The sequence below is a fragment of the Eretmochelys imbricata genome, chromosome 1 (assembly GCF_965152235.1).
Source record: "Eretmochelys imbricata isolate rEreImb1 chromosome 1, rEreImb1.hap1, whole genome shotgun sequence".
NCBI lineage: Eukaryota > Metazoa > Chordata > Testudines > Cheloniidae > Eretmochelys > Eretmochelys imbricata.
Window position 1 is genome coordinate 230125883 of NC_135572.1, and position 22898 is coordinate 230148780.

Here is a 22898-nt window from a genome sequence, read left to right on the forward strand (position 1 = left end):
GTGCTGGGCCGTGACAGGAACTAGACAGCTGTGCACATGCCCTGGCATGAAAATTTGGGAAACTCAGGGTAGAAACTTTGGTCCATAGAGATTTTAGGCACCTACAGGGTTACACAGCTGAGCAGAGATTTTGTGCTTGTCAATGGCTTGAGGCACCCAACGTGGAAGTTTGGCACCTAAGTCCTGTCTCACAGGCGGAACGTGAGGATTAAAATCAATTAATCTTTTTAAAGATCCTCAGATGAAATGGGCCACACCAGCACAAAGAATAATAAGAGGATTGTTAAAATTGTTTCATCTGCTTCTATAAATAACTGACTCTTTTCTTGTGTCACCTGTCTGCCTGCCATTTTGACACGTTGCTCCTGCTCCAATAAAGAGGCCTTTACTTTTCTTCTTATTTACAGTAGAGGAAAATTCTAAAAATACTCCCAACATATGTGTACAGTATCTCAGTGTTTATTTTCATAGCTGGCCTTACCAGTGTTACAGCCCTTTTGGGAACCGTGTATAAACATATTTAAAGACTTCCAGACATTTTTCTTCCATGTGTTCTTCCTGCCAAACACACAGAAAAATATTCAAACCTTTGCAAATGTATTCACCGCTAAGCACCACTGAGCAGGTGTTGATGTCAGCAGAACCACTCATGTGAGTAAATAAGTGCTTGCAAGACTCAAGTTTGTAAAAAAAATTTGGATTTTCCTGGATAAAAGTTGTGATACAAATGTAGATTATCACTATTCTGTAAGAAAACAAACAATCCACATGTATTCCCTAAGGGAACAGATGTGCTGTGTTCTGCCTGACACATGCAAGAGCTACAACAGGAAGCTGATGGGAATAAAGTATTTGGGCCAGGTTCTTATTTACACTAAAGCTCTTTTACACCATTCTGGCAGTGTAAAGAGGCTATAAATTGGGTGTGTAAATTGGGTATTCCCACTTTATGGTTCCTTTATACTGCTAGAGGGATATAAAGGGGTCTTAAGGTCAGGTCCTTTGACTTCAGAGGGATTATTCATATCAGTAAAGTTACTCATGTGCATAAGTGTTTGCAGGGTCAGGACTTAAACTGATCATGGATTCAAATAGACAAAATATGCAAATAGTCACTTCAACTGTTACTAAAAGGTGAGACTCAGAAACTGCTTAATAGCAAAATTATCCATAAGCCCCAGTTTAAGACAGAAAGTGAAGAATACTTTAACTTTCCCTCTTGAAACTATATTGCGGATTTAGCTACTCACTTCCTCCACAATATTTCAACACAAAACAGAAACTCTGGGGCACATGGCTTTGGCCACTGTCGGATGACAGGATACTGGGCTAAATGGACCTTTGGACTGACCCAGTATTGCCATTCTTATGTTCTTAAGAGACCCACCAAGATATAAATGTGCCGAAACTGAAGACTAAGCAATCATCACATAGTGGTTACCCTCACCATTCCTGATTCCACTGCCACCTGCATTGGTCACTTAGTTGGCTGGCACAGTAACCCTTAACATCATGCTGTGGCGTGGGTTTGGTACCAACTCAGAAGAGAAAACACCACCTCCTTTATCACTATCACTTCCCTCAGCACCTGTGTGGTTCTTAGAGGTCTCTCATCCAAATAGTGCCCCACTACTGCTTATTTTGCAAGACCAGAGGGCACCACAGGCCCTCCTAAGGTAGCATGAGTTAGTTAGGTTCTGGTAGTGCATTAGTTCTCAAGCTGGGGGTCATGACCCCAGGGAGTCACAATCAGGTGTCAAGGGGTTGCAATCAAAGGCTAGATGGGACAGGGTGTGTGTGTGTGTGTGTGGGGGGGTGTCATGGAGTTCCCAAAACTTTTTCTGTTGTAACAAGGTGTCATAATATAGAAGAAGAAGAAGAAGAAAAAAAAAAAACCTTGAGAACCACTCTCTCACCGCAGTTAAATTAGGTACAAGAAGTACAGACAAAATGGGCTTTGCAAATAGGAAGGGAATTGCTTGGCTACAATTTCAGTAAGGGAGATTCCAAATGCTTGGAACAGAGCTTATATAATACCCTAGGCTATTTACTGAGCCAGCTATTTATCATGAATAGTGAGGGCGTGGAAAAATCTTGAAGGAAGAAAGGACACACAAAAATTGGCTTTTGAGTTTAGACAACTGAACTGAAGTAACTGTACTTGCTCTAAATTTAATAAGTCAGCTCCAGTCCTCAGAGCATCAGTCTAAAAAACAAGACCTGAATCTTATCTCATTTACATTTGTATAATCAGGCATAACTCCAATGAAGTGCTAAAGTTCCTTTTTGCTCCTGTTGTCTTTCTATTAAATCAGGGGCTCCATTGTGCTAGGGACTATATATATACATATATACACACACACACACATATACCATACATAATCCTTGCTCCAAAGAGCTTTCAATCTAAGGGCTTGACTACCCAGTGCAGCAATGTTCACTAAAGGGGTGTGAATTCTGAAGCACATCAATGTTTTGCACTAACTGGCCTATGCAGATCCTGCTGGATGCACTAAAAGTGCCCTCGTGATAGAAACACACTGGTAGCTATGAGGAAATAGCTAAAAGAATGGGTGGTGGCTGTGGGTGCATCCTGTATTATTTGTCTACCCTTTACCAATATGGTTTGGATTTGCCTTGCATTGCTGCCAAGTAAGTTGTCATAGCAGGGATTGAACCCAGGACCTCTGGATCAAAAGCATGAATCACCACTGCCTAAGCTGAAAGACTCCGCTCTGCCAGCTCAAAGTCTGTACAGACTCATAAACCTTGCTGTGCCAATCCCTAGAGCAGGGGTGGCCAACCTGTGGCTCCGGAGCCACATGCAGCTTTTCAGAAGTTAATATGCGGCTCCTTGTACAGGCACCAACTTTCCAACGTGCCGGGGGTGCTCACTGCTCAACCCCTGGCTCTGTCACAGGCCCTGCCCCCACCCCTTTCCGCCCCCTCCCCTGAGCCTGCTGTGCCCTCGCTGCTCCCCCTCCACCCCCCCCCCCCCGAGCCTCCTGCACGCCACAAAACAACTGATCGGGAGGCGTGGGGAGGGAGGGGGAGGCGCTGATTGGCGAGACTGCTGGTGGGCAGGAGGCGCTGGGAGCAGGTGCGGGGAGCTGATGTGGGGCTGCTGATGTATTACTGCGGCTCTTTGGCAATGTACATTGGTAAATTCTGGCTCCTTCTCAGGCTCAGGTTGGCCACCCCTTGCCCGAGAGGGTGCCAGATAGCTACATTGAGTAAGCATGGGGTACATATGTGTTGTGTTATTTTGGATATATCACTGACCCCAATTTCTCAAATGATACCAGTGGCAAATAATGCCTTTTCCCATCTATGGTTAGTGAGGAGCTGTGTCCATTCCTCTCTGATGTGAATGCTGCAAGTGATCCAGGTCTATACAAACCTCATGATCAGAGTCCTACAATATGCCCATTTGGGTACGTCTGCACAGCAAGCAGGATCCTGCAGCTTTGAGTCTCCGAGCCCGCTCTACAGAATTGAGCTCACACTACGGTGCTAAAAATAGCTGTGTAGAGGTTCAGTCTTGGGCTATTTGTAGCACTGTAGTGCAAGCCCAAGTCTGTAGACCCAGGCCTTGAGACTCACTGCCGTGGGACCCAGCTTGCTGTGCAGACGTACCCATTGAGTCTATTCTCTAAGACTTCATTGGCATTAACCCTTTCCTCAAAATTGTCCTACCATCATTAACACAGTTACAGCCCTCTACTGAGTAGCCGCAGGTAGGAGAACTAATGTAGACCTGGTGCTCGCGTCCAACCACCATGTTGTCCAGACCTCCTCCATGTAACGTTAGATGACATGGTGGTTAAAATGCTGCTGGCCAATCTATATGAGTCCTCCCTAACAACAGAGATGCACTAGTGATACCAATGGTGAGAAAATTTAGAAATACAGGCTAATGCAGACTCTGCCTAAGAAGGTTCTGAAGCTGGACTCAATGCAGAATGCAGCAGCTTGCCTCTTGAGTGAGATGAGCACAAAGCTAGCACCCCAAAACTTTCCGTGATTATCTGTTCACTTCCAAGTGCTGCTCCAAGGTGTTGGTGATGAGAATTATCCTCTCACTCTACACACTGTCACTGCAAAAAAAAAAAAAAAAAAAAACCAACAAAAACCCATGGCTGGGTTGTCCTTGCTGTCAGGATTTGCATGTAGGCTACCCAAGTCCCAGGACAAATTCCTAAATAAAGGTTCCAACTAGCTCCTATTGAAAGTCAATGGGAGCAAAATTGGGATTAGTTCAAAACACCATGGCCAGACATGGTGGTTAAATGTACACAAATAGCATACAGCTGTGCAAAAAATTATTTTGGTTTGGTGCCACATTGAAAAACAAATTTAGGTACACACACAAGTAACATATTTTCATTTTGCTGAAAAATTTGAACATCAGAAAAAAGTTCATTTTAGGTAGATCAAAATGTTTTGTTCAACCTGAAACTAAAGGTTTCATTTGATTTTGAGGTTTTTTAAAAACACCATTAAAGAAACTGTACATTTTTTTAAAATAAAATTGAGTGAAATTCAAAAGGAAAAACTTCTTTCTGAAACAAGTCAACCATTTTCTTTTGGAAATGCTAAAACAAACTGTTTTGACATTTCTAAAATATGTGTGTGTGTTTGTTTTCCCCCGATCAAAACAACTTACCAAAACTGACTCAAATTCTTAAATTGTTTCATTGGACCCAAATCTGCACTTTTTTGGCAAAGAAAGATTTAGCACAAATCTTTGCCCAGCTCTAATATAGTGTAACTTCACTTTTCCTGTTGCATCCTTTACCCACACCAGCTGCAGTGAGCTTTGATGGCTCGATTTATATCTTTGGCTCTGGCCTTCCCTTTTCCCTCTCTGAGCGCTGAGACCTATTTTTCATGCATCAGTCAGGAAAGCATTTTGCTGCTACAGATGAGCATTTTAACATCCTGTCTGTTTGTTTGCTTTTTGCTTGGTTGCTGTTGCTTTGCCTTGGCTATGCTGCCATGAGTCAGATTGCCTTGAAGCTGAGCCATCGTGAGTCATTCATTTGTCCATTCCAAGTGGAGTCAGGGGAAGGAAATACATATAAATAAAATAAAAAGTACAATGCTTCATCTGCTCTGCTTTAAATGTCAGATTAGTGTCTGCTTGAGATAGTTCATTTCTTGTGCACAACCTTTCAAATAGCTTCATGAACATTATGGGACAATTGTTGAACACAGTCTTTTCTTAACGATTGGAGTCAGGGATTCTAATCTAGATCATTACAGCCATGACATGAGTTTTAAGTGCTCACATACCACAAAGACATTTTTAGGAATGGAAAATGTCAAGTGTATCATATAAAACAAATCTATTTAACTCTGATACACCTGCCATAAACTGGAATATGTTTTCTAATCATTTCAAGAGCTTTTGGCATCCAAACAAAAGTTCCCTCATGATCCCTTTGTTCTTACTATTCGATTCTGCAGTGAAGTGATAACCGTGCATTTCATGGCACATGGTTACAGCATAGGACTAAGGAGCCATGACATGTGAGTAGAGCTGGTCAAAACTTAGCTTTTTCGTTTCAGGGGACATTCCAGTGTTTCATGAAATTTTTATTCTGATCAGAAATTTCGAAATTTCCTGCAGAAAAAAAATTCCAAATAACCCAATTGCTGCAGAAAAATCAAATAAATGTGATGAGGTGTTTTTTGTTTAAAAACAAAATGGACTAGTGAGATGCCCCTACACGGCAGGACTCCCCAAGCTACTCCCCCTGGAGCTGGGAAGCCTAGAAGCTATGAGAGCACTACTTCAACCCAGGGTTCCCAGGGCATCCAGGTTCTTAATCAGGGAACCTGTAAGCCCGGAGACAGTCTGCACAGCAAGGCTGCTCTGGAAACTCTGGGTCCCCAGCTCTGGAACAGTATGCATGGTGGGGCTGCCTTGGAGCTGTAGACCCTGGAAGACAGTACTCCCCAGTAACCCACAAGGCGATCTGGCAGGAAAATTAGGCAGGGTTCCAATGAAAATCTGCCTGTGTTTAGGGTGAAAGTTCAGCAAAACTGCAACTTTTCCCTATAAGATCATCATATTATGACTACGGCTAATATGTCACAGAGGTCATGGAATTTTGTCACGGAGGTCATGGAATCCATGACTTCCAGAGATCTCCCAGACTCGATCCTGTGGCGCCTAGTAGCTGCAGGGTCCCCCCCACAACCCGTGGTGGCTGGGAACTGTGATGGGATCTCACAGCTCCGAGCCAGGGTCCCCTGGGGTGTTGTGGGGTCCCCACAACACCCCATTTTGTCATGCATATTTTTAGTAAAAGTCACAGATATATCACTTTATTTCATAACATACTGGTAGCATAATATGCCCCACTACTATTGACATGTTATAATTAAGGCTAAGATTTTGTCATGCATATTTCTAGTAAAAATCGTGACAGGTCATGGGCAATAAAGTCATATATCTGTGACTTTTACTAGAAATATGCATGACAAAATCTTAGTCTTAATTATAACATGTCAATAGTAGTGGGGCATATTATGCTACCAATATGTTATGAAATAATGTAAAAATAATATAAAAATGAAAAATCATTAACATAAAATTCTCAGCTAAATCTTGGAATTCCCAAACTGAAATTTTTGGAATTTCACTTTGAAGGAAATTTTGAAAATACTGGATTTTGTTCTGATTCAAAACAAACATGTTTCAAAATGTCAAAATTTCCTGCTAAATGGAAATTCTGAGTTACAAAAAGTTCCACCCTACCACCTCTCCTTTTTGCATTATGTCTGAATTTAGATTATAAAATCTTTGGGAAGGGGGCCATGGCTACTAGTGTGCATTGGGAGGCATCTAGCAAACTGCAGAGCCACGTAAAAAAAGTTCATACTTTATATTACGATTCAATTTATAAATAGTTTATTAATATAGGCTTTAAGAAATGGTTAATCAATTGTTATAGAGTCCAACAAGTCAATAGATTGTTTATAACCATGGCTTATTAATAGAGCTAGACAAAAATGTCCCACTGAAGCTGTTTTTCGATGGAAAATTGCACTTTTATCTAAATGGCATTTTTCATGAAAAGTGCTTACTTCCCATGGAAAATTGTAATTTTTCCATCACAAACGTGGAATGCCTAAAAATTGAAATATTTTGATTCAGAAATACCCTTATATAGCATCTTTTTAATCACAGATCTCAAAGCACTCTGCAAAAGGCAGGCGAGCATTATGAGCTCCATTTTATAGATAGGGTACTGAGGCATAGAGAAATTAAGGGTGAAATCTTGGCCTCATTGAAGTCAACTCCAAAACCTTCATTGATTTCAACAGGGCCAGGATTTCACACTAGGTGATTTGCCCAAGGTTGTATAGTAACGGTGAAATCTTGGGCCCCATGAAATCAATAGCAAAACTCCTATTGACTTCAGTGGGGTCCAGATTTCATCCCAAGCCTGTGGTAAAGCTGGGAATAGAACCCAGGTCTCCTGAGTGGCAATAGTCTCCAAGATCTAAATATTGGTGTTCAAATATCCATATTTCTTGACACTGAGCAAAAAAAACCCAAAACCTCATTAAAGTATAAAAGGGGTCTGCATGTGTATAATCATCTGTCATTTGTTTGCACAAGTGGTAATACAGCAAAAAGTGTGTGTGTGCAGTCAAGCACTCACAAAATAGAGTTGTGATTTTAAAAAATGAATCTCTGGACGGCACCGCCATCTTCTTGCAGCTTAATTAGAAAAGAAAAAAGAAATCAGCTACCTACCACTGCCCGACACTTCTCCTCTCCCTAAGCACATAAAGGCAACATTCAACACAAGGTATCATCATCTAAAATCCTTGTCACTGTCCATGCTTTCTCCTGTATCCCTGTTTACATAAGTGCACAAAAGGCGGTGACTTTCAAATCCCTTCAAACAGAACTGGTCGAAAAATGGAAAGGGTTTTGCAAAATGTTTCCACAGCAATTTTAATTCCACAGATTTTGAAAAGGAACTTTTATTTGTTTTGAATTTTTTAAATGAAAATTAACAAATTTCTAGCTTTGATATGCTTGTTTTTATTTTACAATTTTGGGACTTTTCAGTTATCCTTCCCCCTTTTCTTTTCCTTTCCTTTTTCCATTTTGCCACTGAAGAAGGCAGTGAAAAGAAAAAAAGGGGGGGGAGGAGGAGGAGGAAAAAACCCTATTTTTTCATTTTTCAGTTTTGTCCAAGAAAATATGAAACATTTGCAAACAAAGTTTTGGGGAGAAAACTTCTGATTTTGAAAAAAGGCCATTTTTTCCAAGGTAAATTTTTTTTTTTTTAACATTTTGACCAGCTCTGACTAAAACTATGGGTGGGATTTGAATTGGTTCCTCAGAAATTCCATAGCCCTCTACCAATTACTCATGCCTTCTTAGTCTATTTTTAATGGGTTTATATTTTCCTTTATTTACATCTTCAGTTTGGCTTTTGTCAATCATCTTCATTCTTCTGGACCAGATTATTGGCTCTCACAGCTGGAAATAAAATGTCAATATATATTGCTCCCTCTCCGTTTCTGCTCCATTTGAGGTTAAGAATGCCTTGGGATTAATGGGATGTCTTAGGAACATACCTGAGTCCAGTTTATACTGTTTTCCTATACAATTTCTTTGTCATTCAAATGACTTTTTTTCAAAAAGGAGGGAAAACAAGCTAACGAGTCAGTAATTTATTTTTAAAGGCCAGAACAGCAGTAGCTGTACTGCATATTTCCTTTAACATTTCATCCCTCTTTAACTTCAATCCCCCCTCAAAAACAAGATTCAGTGTGTGAACAGCTATGGGTGATCCAGGCTAACAACAGAACCGCAGTATTACCCAGCCAGATTTCCATTACGCTTGCAAAAGTAGGCAGGGCTGTGAGAAGGGGTTTCAAATGGCCAAGGCCAGTCAGGGGCCTGTAAAGCCCCCCCCCCCATTTTTTGTTTGGTTAGCTTAATTGTTTTTTATTTATACTTGCTCGTCTGTCATGGGGCCCTAGCCTACTGAGTTCCCTGAATGGACCTTTTGGGGCCCCATTTATTGCTTTGTAGCTTTCATTGATATCCTCATCAATGGGGAGGGTATTATAGAGGTTATTTTAGGGAAGCTGAAAAAAAGTGGCCAATATTAGATAAGGCTGATTGCAGGGTACAACACTAAGACAATGTAGTTGACATAGCTTCAGCATACAAAATCAAATTCAGCAGGTAACATTAGGAATATCCGCTCAGAGAGAAACAAACAATCTTGAAGGAGGAAAGTAATGCCAGGTGAACTTGCAGAAGTCATCAGATCCAAGAACAGGTTTGGAATGCCGGGTTTTGAACCCCATCTTAGACACGATATTAACCCAATTAGATGATAGGATTCAGAAGTATGATGGATTCGGAGAAAGTTTGCTTTTTTGACAGGCGAGAAACTGAAAAGCTCAACAGTAAAGACGTAATAAGGTACGCTCAAAACTTGACAAGCAACTACACTGAGGATTTAAACAGAGTTCTGAGAATGAGATCGAGCTCTTCAGCAGTTATTGCAAGTGAATATTTAAGGCTGACTTGGAAATGAAAGCACCCACTGATTTCCTGACTGTAACGGCGTTCAAAAGGGAACTAGATAGATTCATGGAAGATAGGTCCATCAATAGCTATTATTGGCCAGGACGGGCAGGAATAGTGTCCCTAGCCTTTGTTCGCCAGAAGCTGGGATTGGGTGACAGGGGATGGATCACTTGATCATAACCTGTCTCTTCATTCCCTTTGGGGCACCTGCCACTGGCCACTGTCGGAGGACAGGATACTGGGCTTGATGGACATTTGGTCTGACCCAGTATGGCCGTCCTTATGTTCCCTAGCTTCATTCTCAGAGCTTCTTTAGATGTGAGGTTCCCTAACACAGAAATAGCACAGCATATTTTTTGCTGTCTTCCTGTAACTGGGTGTGATGTTCACCAGTGGCCACTCTCCCCTGCCGCCCCGGCTACCTTCATGCCTGGTGTTACTCCGTTTTTTATTGGGGGTTGACTCAATCCTCCGGTCAGTATGCCACTCAGTCCTATCTCCCTCCAGTGTGGTGGGGTTTCTAGAGACAGATGAGGTTTGGCTACTGGCCCCTCCCTCCCCCAAGTGTCCAACTGCAGCTGGGAGTTGCAAAAGGTATTAATCCTTCCCTCCCTCTTGGGGTATTTTAAAACATGAGGGTTTTCATACCCTTTTTGATGAGGTGGGAGGTTGGTAGGGGAACCCGGGCCTTCCCACTTCACTTGGCTCCGGCCCTGTAAGCGCCTAGTATGCAGGACGACCTTAAGGCTGCCTCCCTAGGTCGCTCTCTTGTTGACGTCTTGTAGTTTGTTGCAAAATTGTAAAATAAAAGTTGCCTGTTGAATCTTCAGCCCCCCCTCCCTTCCCCATGGGCTCAGAAAGCAGGCTCTTCCTCTACTGAAGAAGGTTTGAGCAGTGTTCTTCCTCAGGAGCCCTCAGGGCAGGTTCTTCTCCATCCCTTGTCAGGCCCTTTCTGAACTCTCTGGCTCCCTTCTGAGCTCCACCTCCAGCTGGAGCATGCTCGGCAAGTGCAGCTTGGCAGGGATGCCTGGGCCTACAGTTTCTCGTGAGTCCCTTCAGTTCTAGTGCGAGGTTTATACACCCTGTTGTTGGGGACACTGGGCACTACACTAGGTAACTCAGGAGGGTGGAAGACCATGAGTGTCGATGAAGCCCTCCTGCTCTAGGCCCGGATAAACCAAGGCCCCTTTGCTTCTTGAACTCTCTGTGATCCTGCATAACTCTGAGGAAGCTAGCACACAAACAGACAGGTTTGCACACAGATCGCCAGCCAAGGCCAGCTTCGGCCTGGGAAACAGATAGATAAGGCAGAAATGTTTAGCAAAAACTGGTAACAAATAGGACCAAATAAGGCAAGGCTCGGGCAATGCTACTGAGGAAAAACACAACTGGCTGCTTTAGCTGATTGGCTACGGTATTGTACGGGGCAACAGGTAATTGGTTGCATAAGCTTGTGTAGTGAAGTAGGCAAAGGTATAAAATGTATACTGGAATCTGCTGCACGGCTGCAGGATTTGAGACAGCTCAGTCTCCCTGCGCCCTATTTGGAGCTCCAAATAAATCTCTCTGCTTCTCCACGCCGTTGTGGTCATTGGCGCGACGCACACCGGGCAACGAACCCAGCTGTTGCTTGCCTCGGGCACCTTTGCCGGCAACACTGTCACACTAGGGTTGCTAACAAAAAGGCATTTCAGCAAACTAAAATTAATCAAGAACCTCTCTAAGAACATCTAGAGGGTAGGAAAGGTTACGCTATCTGGCAATTATTTCTATAGAGAACTCGGAAGCAAGATGGATGGAGTGGGATGAGCTAATTAACAAGATAGCTTCAGAGAAGACTAAGAAGGTCTTTTTGTAAAAGTAATTAGTGGTGATTGTGGGGTGGTTTGTAGGGGGGGAGGAGGAGTATTCAAACTGGGCCCGGAACACCCTTGGTATGGCACTGAAAGCAAGAGCCTGAACTTAATTAAATCATAAATGGTGCTTACATTATACCTAGACTAGCATATTTTGAAATAGCTGCAAGGCATGGAGATTGCCTGAATTGGGCTAGGGATATTGTTAGGGAAACAGAGGTGAATAAGAAAAATTTTGGTCCCTACGAAAGGGAAGCTTGAAATAAATGGCACATTGGCAACTAAATTAAATATATGCACTGGGTTTTCTTTCAGAGGGATAAGATGAAAGATGTGAGAGAGTAAGCAGAAAAAGAAAGAAAAATATATCTTGCCAAAGACATTCTTAAAGCTAAGACTGGGAAAAATCTTATTTTCTAGTTCAGAAGTTTTCTACAGTATTTCCCACCAAAATAAAGCAGACACAATGCTGTGACCCTTTCTGAGTAATCCAATGATACCTCAACTCCAAAATAAATAAAACTTTCCAGTATTTTTTGAGAACCTAAAATTGTGCTAAGTATTTGACCAGCCAAAAACAACCTAGCAAAAAAACCCACCCATCCTACTTCCAAAGAACTTAATCTAAATTCTACATGACCCAAGTATCGTTCAACGAGATAAAACTGGGGAATGACAACAAATGCAGATGACGAGAATGCAGTCATGTACGTAGCTTGAAGTTTCCAGGGTTTTCTTTGTTTTGTTATTGCCTTTCCTCCCCCACACTTCTCACAGGCAAGAGATGAAAGAGGCATTTTTAGGAACAATTTCAACAAAGTGAGAGTGGTGGCTTGATGAACAAATGATACTTAGTATTTACATAATGTTATTCATCATCAAAGTGCTGTACAAACATGTACTAGTAATCAACAGAACCATCCCTGAGAGGTAAGCGTTGCTGTACAGAAAAAAAGACTGTAATATGCAGTATTCATTCCACAGTGAACTTCTGTGTAATTATGTGGAATGTTCTCTGTTATTGATATTATCCTTTCCAGCTTCTATAACCCCATGATGCCTCAGCTCCATTTTGGCCTTCCTTTTAGTTCTTCTTAAAAATTGTGTACCTAATTCTCAATTGCCCTTGCAGAGTTGTTTACACCACTGCAAAGTGGTGTATCCAATCAGAATCGTAGCATTTTGCATCCACTTCGAACCAGTATAAATGATGACACCAGGTACAGGACAATGGAGAATCTGACGCTTTATCTATATTAGAGCTCATGCTAACACCCAATAAGTCCTGAAAACTCCCATGCAAGTAGTAAGCCAGTCGAAGGTGAGCCTTTCTACACCTACTGTTTCTCAGTGCCATCTGTTTCACATGGGCTCCTCCCTCCAGTGTTACCAGCAATGATTTTTAAAGAACACTCAGAGTGGCTGATTTTCCTTTTAGGTGGGCACTTATAGATCATTACAGCTTCTTCCTAGCAAGAGTAGTCCCTTTAGAGAGAGATGTGTGGTGTAACAGGGAGGAGGCAGGATTCACCTATGTAGCAGATGTTAGAATTTGAGAGGGAGCTGCACGTTAATTACTGCTGACTCACTTGAGCAGAAGTGACTCAGACTCCACTCTGAACAACAGGCAGGTGGAGACAGGTGATAAGGGAAGGGCCCCTAGGAGCAGACAAGTCTGGGGAGAAGGTTTAAGCTGGGGTTCATATCGTTTATTATTTAGGAGCATAGGCATTGGAGCACCCACGGGAAAAAATTAGTGGGTGCTTAGCACCTACCAGCAGTCAGCTCCTCCCCCCAGTGCCTCCCACCTGCTGCGATCAGCTGCTCTGTGGCATGCAAGAGGCAGTGGGGGGAGGAGAAGAAGAAGTGGAGACAGTGTGCGCTCAGGGGAGGGGGCATAACAGGGCAGGAAAGAGGCGCATGGGAGTGGAGTGCGGGCGGGGCCTTGGGGGAAGGGGTGGGATAGGGGCAGGTCCTGGGGCTGAGCAGGGGTTGAGCACCCCCGGGGGAAAGCAGGAAGCCGGCGGTGTTTAGGAGTTATCTTTTTGTAATGAAACTAACCCTGGAAGGGGATGACTTTGGGCTGGGTGCACAGTGACTCTACAATTCACATGTAGCTTTTGCATACCCTCCACCAGATTTCATTTGGTTCTCCTCCAAATTAGCATTCTCCTTGTTTGCAGATCCTGCTGGCCAGCGGGGCAAGAGACTTTGAAAATAAGTACTGCCTAACCTACACAAAATTTACCAAATTGGACCCAACTACTGGTCCTTTAATTCTAGCATCCTGCAATTATCAGGGGCCAATTCCAAAGTTAAAGGGGATTAAGAAGGAGAAAACAACATATTCCCCTCCCCTTAATGAACCAAATATATTATGCAACAGAAACTCGTTCTCTGACTACTAAAGCTTTTATGCCCTGAACTATGGGATTTGGTTATTCTTGTGGTGGCTAAAGTACTCTAACTGCAAATGATAAAGAATTTTTGCAGTTTCCCTGGGATGAGTGGGTTTTGGTTTTTTTAAAACTTGTGTCCAGTCCTTAATGTACTGCAGTCTCTCTCCAGCTACGTGTGGGTGTCAATTTCTGAGTATGCTGTTGTTAGAACTGCTTGAAATGTTGCAGAGTTGAAGTTTTGATTACAGTTTGATCATCTTTTTCCAGGTTTTCAACCAGCTCTATACAGCTGGTTGAAATTTCAAATTTGAGGGGGAAAAATTTGCAAAATATTGTCTTCCTTTTTTCTCCTGACAACCACCTCTAGCTACTGTGAAGTGCACTGCCAGCTATAATAGAGACTGAACAGATGACTTATCTTTGCTTTCCCACTGACTATCTTCCTGCTGTACAGCTTATCAAAGGCAGGTTTCAATAAAGGCTGCATAGGATTTACAGCCTTCAGACATTAGTTAAAATCTTTCATTATTGGATCACTGTATTTGCTCAGAGTATTTTTTTTTTTTTTTAAAAAAGAGCCAGGCAGCTCATGCTGCACCTGTTAGCTGTGAATTTTTTTTAAGCATATGATTAAATAGAAGAATATGCAAGATTTAGCCTCTTAAATAGCTCCCTGTCTCAACACACCTTTTATTTATTAAATAGGTGTTGGGTGCTGTTTGCCATCTCTACAATACGAGAGGTCTCTTGTTGAAAAATATCATCCTTCCTGGAAGAAAGAGAGATAATCTTACTCCGCTGCATATCTTGTTAACCTTTCGAAAATCATAATACACAAAATAACCCACCTGGCATTTGGCCTTCACTACAAGTAATACCAATCAGAAATCCCAAAGTCATTATTGAGCAAGGGACTGTCATCCACAGCCCCAAAAGGTTACAAAATGACTTCACATATAGCTGCTTTTACATGGAGTCTGAACTGAGGTTCAAGACAGGAACCGTATGGGGACAAGTCAGCTGTCCAGTTCTCATTATAGCTAACACATGTAATGTTTCCTACCAGGTGTGCACAGTAATTAATGATCCCTTGCAAACTGGTTACTGAGGACGCTTAGGGCAGCTGAAGGGCACCAAGAAGATGTAGCTGAAAGCAGCAGGAGAGAGAAGATAAACAGAAGATATTGGATATTTGGATATTCCTAATCAGTCAAGCAGACCAAAAGGAGGAAGATATTCACTCAGGAGGACTCTTGAAACTACACAATAGTGGGATGCATCCAGTTTGTCCTTTTGGTTTCCTTTCAGCTGTTATCAATCGAAGTATTACTGACTATTGTCTTCCTGCTAACAGAACCCTGCTTGCATTTCTTTTCATGAGATCAGTAACATTTATGAGCATTAACACATAGTTCATCCCAGAAAGAAAGCCTGAAGCAATCAGTGCTGAGAAGATTCAATTCCAGCTCAATCATGCTCTATCATTCATCTTCTCATCCCCATGAGAAGTGGCCACTGGACTGTGGTGGACATATCCATTTCCTGCTATGCTAGAATGTCCAGAAGACAGATGACTTTAAGAAAAGTCCGGACCAAGTAAAACAGAATAAGGTGACATCTACTGCTGAACTGGGCAGCATTGTCCTTGTGTGTATGGGAGGAATACATAATTCTCAGAATGAATCTTGCCATTTTACGACATTTCAGTGGTGAAATTCAAGGGAGTTTCATCTTGTGTGGGTATGTTTTGCCAGCATTACTACTGAAGGAATTGTTTAGATGAAAAGACAGTCCTGTCCAAACCAGTCAAATTTGATTCAACAGACTCAAATCTGAACACTTAATCTTGGTTTGTCAGATCTATGACTAATATTGGGTCACCAGCCCAGCAGATCACCTAGTCCGCCAGCTCATCCTCCATATGCAGGTGGCAGGAGGAGGCCATCTTCTTCACCACAGCTGGGTCAGCAGAGTATGGCTGAAAGGAGAAAATTCTGTTTCCTCCGTGACTGGCCCAGGAAAGTCCATGTCTACGGACCGGGAACAGTTTGACTTCTGTAAATTTGCTGAACTGTGGCAACATAGCAAACAAGAAACTTCTCCAAATTGGTTTACCTGTATACACCTAAAGTTACAATTTGTAAATTAAGAGCCCCTATAGTATAAGTGAAACATGTCTCCACTGAAATATATTGCCAGAAGTCAGATGTCAAAATTCATACTTTGTAATCATTAGGCCTTAGGGTTAATATCCATTGAGATGAGTGCAGGTAGGCTGCACCTCAGAGCTACTGTTTCAGTCTCTCTGCAAACGCATGAAGACAACAGAGCATTAGGTCACAGTCAGTGGTGCATACATAAGGACCACAGGAAATCCATTTTTTGGAAAGAAAGTTTTAATTTTGCAGAAACTGAAGGGGCTACCTCAGAAGGGCTAGGGCAGTGTACGGACTACTGAGTAGTACCAGCTCAATCTGAGCATGGAGCCTGAGAATTACCATTGTGGGCTGATCACCCAAAGGAATAGAGGGGCCGAAAAGAAAAGAAGACAAGGGGCCTGCCTTGTCTGCAGCGTGCCAAGTACCAGCCCCAGCAATGAGATCACAAAAAGCCACTCAAATAAGACTACCTGCAGCGAGCAAATAAAAGGATCTTTCACTCCGCTATGCCTAAGGTTTGCAGCACATGCAGCTAATAAGAACACCACTGTATGACAATCCTGGCTTATTCTGTGAGCACAATAGGTTGAATGAAATGTAGTGTTTAAGACTGCAAGGCTGGCACATGCTGTTAAATAGCTGCTACGTTCTATCTCAGAGGTGGACACTTTTCAGTGAGACATGATCCATGCAGAGCAATATAAATTAGTGAATTATTAAAGGATCATTTGAGACAAATTACCTATCTAATGTGGAGTGATATTGCTACTCAAGTGATGTTCAAAATACAGTATTATACTTTTTTCAGTTAGAGAAAATGACAACTATTATTCTAGGATTGATCTTCTCAGTCCTAAAGAATAAGAAAATCAGGATGAAAGCATGACAAAAGGGGCAGCTAGCTGTTTCATACCATCTACTACATTTCTTCTTTCCTAAGGTTCATCCCAAATCCAAAGCAAAAGCACCTTATGGATAAATAACCATTTATTGGGGCACTTGACTTTGCAGCATTGCCAACGCTTATCTAGTGAGACAAGGTGTATACAGCAACTATTCTGGCATTTTTCCTCTTTGAAGTCACTCTTGAATCCTTCCTCATTTCTCTCAGATAAAAATCATAGACCTGCAAAACCTTGACATGAAAGACACGTTCTGTTGGCACCTCATACAAAACACTCTTTGGGGGACCTTTTTGTTTTTTCACTTCATCTCTTCCTCCGCTTTATTACCAGGGGCATTTTATGAAAACAGGATGTTTGCTTTTTACCAAAAGTTTGTTGCTTATTTGTCACCTGAAGTGATAATACACTGTGACATCACAAAGGGTTGCTGTGGAGAGGCATGCATCAAGTAATAATAGGTCTCCTCCAAAGCCCACTGAAGCTAATTGAAACACTTTCAGAATGGAAAAGAAGAACCTGAAGGCAGACAGGGAATAAGCAACAGCAGTTAAATGCCTAATTATAATTAATATCATTATTAATTTGTATTGTAGCAGTGGCTAGGAACCCATCACGGACCAGTGCTCTACTGCAAACACAGAAAAAGACAGCCCCTACCCCAAAGAGCTTAAATCTGATTAATAAAAAAAATCCTTTTGATAGATTCATAGTGTCATGGCCAGGGCATGGGTGGTCAGGCCTAGTGGATGGAACCAGAGTCATGGGCCCAGGACCAGAGTCAAGAATCAAAGCTAGAGCCAGGAACCAGAGCTGATGGTCAGAGCTGGAGTTGGAAGTCAGGAACCAGAGCAAGGCAAAGAAGAATTGTCTGTCATAGCAGCTACCTGGGGATCCACCCAGTTGCACACAGACAAATTCTTGGTGTCTCAGGCTTAAGTTGTGCACTTGGACCAAGCAGGGACCCCAGGAGCCCTGCCAATCAGGCCCTTTGTGGGCAGCGCATCCTGTGGGTCTCGGGCCCACAAGGCTTACAGCCTGCAGATTGCTGCTCTACCAGAGCCTTCGGGTGGCAGCATGGCTGTGGCCATCCCCTAGGGACTAGCAGCAGATCCAGGTCTCAGACCAGCAGATCCTCACGCATAGTGTTTAAAATCATAAGGGACACTAAGATCTCTAGTTTAACCTCCTACATATCACAGGCCATAAAATCTCACCCCTGCATTGAGCCCAGTAACTTGTGTTTGGCTAAAGGATATGTTTCAGAAGGCATCCAGTATTGACATGAAGACATCAAGATACAAAGAATCCACCTAATCCTTTGGTAGTTTGTTCCAATAGGTAATCACCCTTACTGTTAAAAATTAGTGCCTAATTTCTAGTTTGAATGTGTCCACTAAAAAGAAAGGCAGGAGAAAAATCAGAGCTAGAACCAGTCTTGTTTCTAAAGGGATTATTTTTTCCAAGTTCTACAGGAGGTGTGAGCAAAGCTCAAGTTGTTAGATGGAAATAATCACTGGAAGACATTTTAAATTTCTCCCATTAAATCTGTCCTGCCAAGTGCTTTCAACGCAGTTTCAACAGAAGTTGAGAGTGCCCAACAATCCAGCTCGTGCTAATCATGCTGCAAGATCATGTCCATACTTACAAGCTGAAGCAAGCCCTAAGGCAACAACGTTCACCCCAAATCACTTAAATCTGTTGCTTGTTTGACCACAGAGCCCCTAAGCTTTAAAGGAAGAAAGGGCAAAGGGAAGTTTTGCTGAGGGGGAAACTAATGTCTTCATCTGAATGTGATGTGATGTGAAGGCACTTTTCTGCTTCAATTATCCTCTTCCCCATAAAACCATCTCACTGTTTCCCAACCAGCGGCATTCAGAGCCAGTTTATTCAAATACTAATGCTAACATTGGAAATGGAACATTAAATCCCCAAGCACTGTAAATAACTAGGGTGCTGCGAGTTGCTAGACGTACAAAGTATTAGGTGACTAGTTCATTTCCTGGAAAAAAATGGAAATTCTAGTTGAAGCATGAATGGCTCTAGACTGTAATCCCCTGGGGCCAGAGATGACTTCTTTATATGTATTTGTACCGCATTCAGCAAAATGGGACCCTGATCCTGACTGGTGCCTCTGGGTACTACTAGATTATTAAATAATAATCAATGTATGTCAGTAGATCAGTTGTTTATTAATGGATAGCAATGGTGGAAATTGATGTCATTTTGGGACCAGATGTCACTGTACTGATACAACCAAAGCGAGCATAGCTAGCCTTTTGAAATGAAAGGCAAAGGACTAGAATAAGGGGCAAAGCAAAAGGGAAGACAGCAAGGAGCATTAAAAGAAACAGAATTCACATATTGAGCATAAGATTTTCTAGCTTTTTAGCATCACAGTCAAAGCACTCTGGAGGAACCAGCTCAGTAGCTGTGCTTATTACTTATAAGCAAGAGATTAGTGTTTGATACTTTTTTAAAAATTTGTATTTATTTGTAATGTTTAAACACCACTAGTCCTCTTGGTCCTCATCATTCAATCACCAGTCTAGTAGAGAGTACTGCAGAGTGCGCTCAGCTCAGTGAAAGAGAGACTTTGTATTATTTAACAGAGACCTTTTTAGCTAGTACTGGTGGATGTCCTGTCTCTTATTTCTAGGGTTCACTGAGAACACCCCACTTTGGCAAAGGAACCCCAGTAAGTTATACTGGGAATAGGATTTTGTTCTAGCTTTCAACATAATAGACAGCTGGCCTCCCCTCCCCACATCCTTGCAGGACTCAACTCCATATTTTAATAAACAAACCGAGGGCCCAGTGGTGTCTTTTTATTACATCTGTACCGTGTCTAGTGCAATGGGGTCCTTGCTCATGATGGGGGCTCCCAGGTGCTACTGTAATACAAATAATTCATAATAATACACACTGGCATGCAACAGAGTCTGAGATCTTGATCCCAGAGAACGGTGGATTGGGTGTCGAGGGGGACGTAGAGTTTACTTTACTATACAGAGTTAGAACTGCTCAAGTGTGTGTCCTATGCCCTGTACTGCTACCTGCTCCAGAAGATTTCCTTTAGTGCAATTCAATACTTTGGGTTCAGGAGCACCCATGTTCCATCCCTGCTGCTGCCAAAAAGTTCCAAGTGGCTATTAAGTGCAGCATAGATACAACTGAGAAGCCCCTGATGATCAAGGATGTCTTGCAATAACTACTTTTAAATACAGACACTTTCTCATATTATTTTGCTAATAAAGTTTCTCAGATCTGGACTGAGGTGTCAGCATCAATGGTGAAAGGTCAGTGGCTAGGTTGTCTGTGGCTGTGTTTTGGCCAGCATGGTTCACTGAAATTCTGGATGCGCTTGGCGACTGTTAGTCTCTTAGTAGAATCTGATACAAAACTACTCAAGACAGTTAAGTCCCAGGCACACTGTGAAGAGCTACAAAAGGATCTCCCAAAACTGGGTGAGTGGGCAACAAAATGGCAGATGAAATTCAATGTTGATAAATGCAAAGTAATGCACACGGGAAAACATAACCCCAACTATACTGTGACAAAGCTCCGACCTTGTCTCAGTGGGTCCCGTGCTTCCTGGTGGATTATGTTAGCCTCAGAGGCTCACTGTGATCCTCCATATAGCCCTTCTCTCTCTCTCTAGAGGCAAGGGTCAGCCTACTGAGTCATTTTCATCATAAGCCAGCAAGGGAGGTGAGGAGAAGCTATCCTCCCTCGCACAGTCTCTGTTGTCTCCCAGTCTCAGTGATTCGTCAGGGAGGTAAGGGGGGAGCCTGGGCCCACTCTCTACTCCAGGCTCCAGCCCAGGGACCCTGATAGTAGCAGCTCTTGGTCGCTGACTTTTTGGAAACAGGACGAGTATGATTCCCTGGGCCACTTCCCCACAGCAGCCCCCACTTCTTCAATATCTACGTCACCCGTACCTCAGGGCCTCCTTCCTTGTGCACGATAGGGTTTGTACTGCTCCATTTCCCCAGCAGCATGGTGTCCTCCAACAGCTCCTGACACACGCGCCCACCTGACCAACTGGGAGGCTTTTAACTAGGCTTTTAACTAGATTCAGCCAGCCTCCTCTCCTGCCTCAGCAACTCCACAATACAGATCACTGCTGGATGCAATTCCCTCCAACTTGTGGGGGAATGCTGGCATGACACACAAAACATTTGCCAACCCACTGTGCCACAATCATTCTCTGACTTCTATGGAGATTTCTACAGCTGAGCAAGCCATAGAACAAATGAGAGCAAAATCCCATCTATTGGTTCCTAATGATTGCAATTGATCAAAATGTAAACTATGAACAAAACCTATTTAACAGCTCTCCCTGCCAATGTAAAGCCATTGGTTAGTTATAACCAAGAGATAGGGAATTACTATAAACTAGAGCTGGGTGAAATTTTTTGTGCAAACCGTTAATTTGCCAAAAGTCACTTATCTAGGTAAGCTGAAACAATTCATAAATTCAGGTTGCTTTCAGGAAATGCTTTGGGTTGAATAAAAAATAAATCACAAATATCAAAAGGATTAATTTTGGCACTTTAAAAAAGGAACGTTTTGAAATGGAACTACTTATTTTGGAAAGACATTTTTGTTTTGGAATTTCACTCAGTTTTTTTAATAAGCTTTTCTAAAAGGTATAAACCCTCAGAAATGAAATGTTTTGTTCAACCCACAATTAAGTTGTTTTGACTTTTTCATTTTGCTAGAACAATTAAATGTTTGTTTTTGTTTCAGGTCAACCTGAACCAATTTTTATTTCGGGTCAGTGACCAAATCAGAAAAATTGGTTCTTCACACAGTTTTTGTATAAGTATTTTAGAGACTGGGAAACCGAGGCACAGGAAGTTTAAGTGAGATGTCCAAGGTCACGCACAGTGGCAGAGGCAAGAATGTAACGCAATAGCCCTCACACTAACCAGCAGCTCACATTACATCTTGATCGAGATCACTAAATAAGATTCCCTCTGAACATACTGCAGAAGACCAATCAACTATTAGAGACTGCAAAATCTGAGAAAGGTTTCACATATTGTACATAGCAGAATGAATCAATATATACAGGCAGATGTTGGAACCAGACTGAAGTATATACAGACTGCTTTATTCAGTGGCCATTAACTACATTTTAAACAGTGCTGATTTCTAGATGAAAGATGGGAGCTCTGGTGTGCTCTAATATCTCATTAGTAAGGCTGCGAGTTTGTCATAGAGGTCACGGATTCCATGGGAGGGTGCAGGGGGTTGGAGCATGGGGTGATTCCCAGCCAATGAGATCTGCGAAGCCAGCGCTCTGAACTCAGGCAGGGCTGCCTGGCCATGCCTCCACCTAGCAGCTGAACGAGGGGGATGTCGCTGCTTCCGGGGAGCCCCCAGGTAAGCACCGCCCAGAGCCCGCCTCACCCTGTCCCGTGCCCCAATCCCCTGCCTCCTCCCAAACTCTCCTACTGATGGGGTGGGGCGGCATGGAGCCAGGTAGGAAGCCTGCCAGCCCTGCCCACACAAACCCCAGCAGGGGTCCCGGGTAGCCCTCCCCCCACGTTTTAGTCACCAGTATTTTTTAGTAAAAGTCATGGACAGGCTACGTTTTAGTCACAGGTATTTTTAGTAAAAGTCATGGACAGGTTGCAGGCAGTAAACAAAAATTCATGGCCTGTGACCTGTCCATGACTTTTACTAAAAATACCCGTGACTAAAATGTAGCCTTACTCATTAGCCAACACATGTTTTAATATCATACTCCCAAACGAAAAACATGATTAATCCCTTTAATATTTTGTCTGGTCTGTCTTGAAAAGCCATCTTTCAATTTGTTCAGTTCTGGTTTCATATGTCTACCTTTTAGGTTTGTTTGATAATCCATGGCATAGACAGATTAGGTGATATATACAGTATTTGCTCTTTTATATCAAGCTACTAATGCATTACAATACACAATGTACAGAGTGTTATTCATATATGTAGAATATGCTTTATTATGCTGTAAGCTGATT